General features: G+C 34.3%; 1 pseudogene; it reads left to right on the forward strand.

Annotated features, from left to right (window-relative positions):
* The first annotated feature begins 2,156 nt into the window (after window positions 1–2,156).
* Window positions 2,157–4,278, forward strand: LOC126491299 (TAR DNA-binding protein 43-like; annotated as a pseudogene).
* The last annotated feature ends 1,277 nt before the right edge of the window (window positions 4,279–5,555 follow it).

Below are 5,555 nucleotides of genomic sequence, written 5' to 3' on the forward strand. Positions count from 1 at the left end.
CATCCTATGACTCATTCTAATGAATTAATTTTCTCTCTGTGTGTATATGTGTGTGTGTGAGTGTGTGTGTGTGTGCGTGTGTGTATTATATGTATCTGTTTGGAAATTGAAGAGGAAAAAGAGAAAGGAAAAAATCTCATTTTATTAAACAACCAAGTAGACCAAGTATGTCAAACATATGCATTTCATTTTACGAAAGAGAGTGAGAGAGACTCATTCTGTAAGTTCTGTTTCTCTAGAAAACCTTTATTAGTACACCTATAAAATATTTTTATTGATTACAAAAATCTCTTACTAGGAATTGGGGCATTGAAACTTAATGAGTTCTGAAACTGATTTATCCTATAACTATTTGAAAATAACATTTGTCCATGGGGAGATAAGTGATAGAAAATAGGCTTCAGTGCTACTTTATACCATGTGGATAGGTCATTATAAGATTTTTTTTGATTCTAATAGAAAAATGATTATTGGAAAAATGAAGCTTTATTTATTTATTCATTTTGAACAGACATTTCCTGGAGGCACTTAGCAAAATAACATCCTTGAGGAAATTGATCCCTAGCTTTTCATCAGCATATTATGAAATCATATTTTATCTCAACATGCAACATTTTTCAATCTACATTTGTCCCAACTGTTGTATCATACATAGGAGGGAGACTAGAATGAAGTCCATCATGTGGATAACTGCAAATGTCTAGACCTGAGAGCATTTTCAGAATGTAACATTCTTCTTTTCTTGTCTCAAAATTATGCTTTATGATTAATATTTAAGCTTTTAGTTTGGAGAGAGAAGGTAGGTGGCCATTATTTTAAATATAGAACTGATGCCATAAACATGAAATTATTTGAAAAAAAAATGCTTGAGGATGATTATATACACAAGCTGTGGTGAAAGTTATGGAGACACTTAAAATCCCCTTCCTCAAAGAAACAAATATTAGAAGGAGCAGGTGACAGACATAAAGTACTTCATTATACCTAATTGATAGTGACAAGGACAAAAATAGGCAAAAAATAAGTACCTAAAATTTGAGCTTTGGTCTTGAGAAATTTCTCTGATATTAAATGCTTTCTCATTAGAATAGCAAAATGTGAGGTTGATACTTATTGAGCTAAAAAGAAAAAAACTGAGTGTCAGATAAAAAAAATACCATGATTATTTGTGTGGCATGTGAGTATGTGTGATGCATCTGTGGAAAATGGAACAAAGCAAAACTGCCAAGTGAAATATATGAAGTTGATGTAAAATTTAAAAACAAAATACAGCATATCAACACAAGGAATAAAAATAAAATATTAATATATGCTACAGCATAGGTACATCTTGAAAGCATTTAGGTATGAAAAGTAAAAGAGAAAAATCACTCATACTATTGAGTGGGTAATGAAGAAATAAGGAGTGATGCTGTAAATAAAATGAATTTTGGAGGAGAGTGCATTTATGAGATGGATTATTATAATGACAGAATAGTTTTATGAATACACTTAACATATTAAAATGATGAATTACATAAATGAATCTCAGTGAAACTCTGATTTTAAATTCTTTCTTTGGATTCTTTTTGTATAATGTACAAACAAATAGGTATTCTTTTCCCCTGCAAAATGTTTCAAATCTACATTGTTTTCCCATCTCAATCCCTCGAACGGTTAAAGATTAATGTGAAATTCACCTGAAGGATACAATGAACTGGTGATTTCATGGACATTTAAGGCCCTTTCCAGAAAGCAAAAAAAAAAAAAAAAAAAAAAAAAAAAAAAAAAAAAAAAAAAAAATTTTAAAAAAAATTCAAAGAGATATAATCTGAAAAGGCAGGAACGCAAATGAAAATTGCTTCCTTTTACAATGAACTGTCCCTTACATAGGCCTTATGAGTGCAAAAACAAAGTTTGTAGGCATGCCTCATATTTTCATGAGAATAATCAACACCTTTGCAGTTAAAATCAGGCACTTTTCATTCCCCCGCCCCCAATTCCAGTTTAGAACCCAAAGTATTCCCTGTGTTGATTCCAGTCGCCAAGCTTGTTTCTATTTCATCATTATTTTGCAACAATTCTCCTTACTTCTTGAAGACGGCAATGCTGTCGACATTTGTGCCTCAGCCATTTTTTTACCAACAGCAGAGTCAATGCCATTCAACCTATTTACCATGAATACAGCCAGCATTGCTGCAAGAAAGTACAATGAAAGAGACCAGTTTCCTAAAGGAGTCAGAATCAATGCCACCAAAAGTGAACAGGATGCCAGCAAGATATTTATGGGAGGACTTTCCCCAGAATTGAACAAGCAAGCACTTCTGGAATACTTGTCTCAGTTCGGTGAGATAATAGATTTTATCATAAAAAGAGACCCAACTAACAGACTCTCTAGGGGATTTGGATTCGTGCTTTTTGAAGATAGTTCTACTGTAGTGAAGGTGTTACAAGTGAAAGACCACAAAGTGGATGGTAAGAAAGTAGAGTTTAAAAGGGCTAAAGCCATTGAATCTCAATTCCCCATCAAAAAGATTTTTGTTGGTGGATTGAACCCTCGGATGTCTGAAGAAAAAAATAAGATCTTATTTTGGCACATTTGGGCAGATAGAAGCTATTGAACTTCCAATGTGTTCAGATACAAAGAAAAGAAGAGCTTTTGGCTTTATCAAATACATGGAGGAAAAGCCTGTTAGAAAGGTCTTAGAAACCAGGTTCCATTACATTGGCTCCAGCCATTGTGAAGTTAAAATGGCACTCCCTAAAGAATATCCTGTAAGACAACAACAGAGTAAAAATAAAGCTAACACTGTGGTTAGGGAAAGAAAATCGGTTCCAACCGGTAGATTTGAAAGCCACTGGGGAGGAAGAGGCAACCAAAGCTTCTACTTTGTGACTAACTCAAATGCTCAAGAAGTCAACCTAGATGCCTAAAAAGCTGTCCCATATACTTTGAGAGCAAACTCAAATATCACTTGAGTAAGTTCCAGTGGTTTCAGGAATACCGCCTGTGAATTCCAAGTAAACCCCAATGTTTTGAAGAGAAATTCAATGGCTTTGGGGGCAAGGCAGAATGCCTTGGGGCCAAATTCAAATTCCATTGGAGCAAACAAATATACTCTGGGGTCAAACAGGAATCCATCCTGGGAAAACCAGTATGCTCTTGGGGCAAGTCCAAATTCCTTCAGGACAAGCCAGTACACTTTGGAACCATACCCAAATGGTTTTGGGGAAAGCCAATATGCTTTGAAGGCAACTTCAAATGTCTTCTGGACAAATGCCAATGTGCCTTGAGGGCAACTTCAAATGTCTTCTGGACAAACCAATGTCCTTTGGAAACACACTCAAATGGTTTGGGGGTAAGCCAATATACTTCTGGGGCAAGCCCTAATGTCACCAGTACAAACCAGTATCCTTTGGAAACACACTCAAATGCTTTTGGGGTAAGCCAATGGGCTTTGAGGGCAACCCCAAATGCCTACTGTACAATCCAGTGTCCTTTGAAAACACACCCAAATGGTTTTGGGGTAAGCCAAGGGGCTTTGAGGGCAACCCAAAATGTCTACTGTACAATCTAGTGTCCTTTGCAAAGACACCCAAATGGTTTTGGGGTAAGTCAGCATATTTCTGGGGCAACCTCAAATCTCTTCTGTACAAACCAGTATCCTTTGGAAATACACTCAAATGGTTTTGGGGTAAGTCAGTATACTTCTGGGACAACCCTAATGCCTTCAGTACAAACCAGTATCCTTTGGAAACAAGCCCAAATGCTTTTGGGATGAACCAATATGCTTCTGGAAAAACCCCAAATGCTTTTGGGGTAAGCCAGTGTACTTTGAGTTCAAACTCAGATACCTTCAGTCTAAACTACTATGGTTTTGTGACAAACTCATATGATTTTCATACAAGTCATTATGCTTTAGAGACTAACCCCAGTATTTTTAGGACCAGCCCAAATGCTCTGGGTGCAAACACAAATGCCTTTAGGGCAAGTCATTATGGTTTGCAAGCATGACAAAATGCTTTTGATGAAAATCAAAATGCCTTTAGAGCAAATGAGAACTTTTGTGAAGCAATTGAAAGTAGCAGAAGCACTGAAGGACTTAATTTGTCTCAAGTAAACATCAATTTCTTGAATATCTATAATAACCTGTCCGATTTTCATGGCTCTAATGGAGATTATTTCTTTCTATGTAGCTATTTGGCTTATGACTTGGAATCTGCACTTAATTCCAAATGCAAATAAACCAGTCATCTCTCCTTGGTAATAGATACCAAGGAATTTATTCAACATTTTGAAACCTTAGGATGAAGCCTTTATCCAAGCAATACTCGGCCCAACAATGAGAAGTTCAGAGACTTACATGAGCTGGTCCTACAACTGCTTGATTGAACATTGTCACTACTTGCAGCACCTTTTGAAGTACCAAAACATTTTTCATCACCTTTTTTTCTGTGAAGCTACAAGAAGAAAAAGGCTTGAGACTATCTTGTAGAATTTTTTTTTCTGCAAAATAAACATTTCAAATACTTCTTTTTGAGTGGCTTCTATTTTGATCTGGCATTTTCTTTGTATTCTCTTTGTTATGGTGAAGTGGGAAGAAGTCATATCACTTAGTCCCTTCCCGTTTTTATTCTATGTCGATATGTTTGGCTTGGAGGTACCCATACATACAATCACTGATCTTTATTCCAGCTCTCTTTTTATTTTGAGACAGATGGTCATGTCATTTCAATTTTCTAGTAAATATAATATTTAAAGAGAATTCATTTTAATGTTAAATGATATTTAAAAATATAATCAAAATTCATTTCAACATGTAATCAAGATAATTACTGAGATTTTTTTTATATCATTCTTGGCATACAGTCACTGAAATCTAGTATATTTTACTTTTATAGGACGTCTCTGCTCTAATTAGTTTTGTTTCAAAGCCTCAAAATATGTGGCTACTGTCTGCCATATAGAACAGTGCAGACTGAAAACAGACATGCATTATTTACTGAGATTATTTTATCTTTAAGGCATTAAGGATAATTTTGAAAATAAATTAAAAGAGAATGATACAGGACATCAAAGGTCTGCAATATACCCAACTGAATGCACAGAGCTCATCAGTACCATGCTGAAATCAATTTCTATATTCAGATAACTCCTGATCAAAAAGGAAAGGCAAGCATAAAACTGAATTTCTGACAATCTTATAATACAGGAAAAAAAATTTAAAGAGGCACTGAAATTTACTTAGTACCTGTGTATTTATCATAATGTAAATATCTGAAAGCAAAAAGTAACCTCCTCTTTGTTTTTCTATTATTCTTCTTATCTAAAATGACTTTTACACATAGTATAAACTTCAAAGAATGATTAATGACACAAGAATGAAACTAATATGTATATGTTGTTCACAACAACATAAAAGACAAGAAAACTTACTAAAAGCACATGAAAAGGATGATATTTTCAAATTTACCTGAAATATTTGTTTGAATATTGGAACAAATTTTGTAACTTCAGTCAGAGAATTTAAATATATAATGTTAAATATATTTTATTAAAATATGAAGACAAAATA

The sequence above is a fragment of the Alexandromys fortis genome, unplaced genomic scaffold (genome assembly GCF_014885135.2).
Source record: "Alexandromys fortis isolate MF-2015 unplaced genomic scaffold, M_Fortis_MF-2015_v1.1 scaffold_180, whole genome shotgun sequence".
NCBI classification, from domain to species: Eukaryota; Metazoa; Chordata; class Mammalia; order Rodentia; family Cricetidae; genus Alexandromys; species Alexandromys fortis.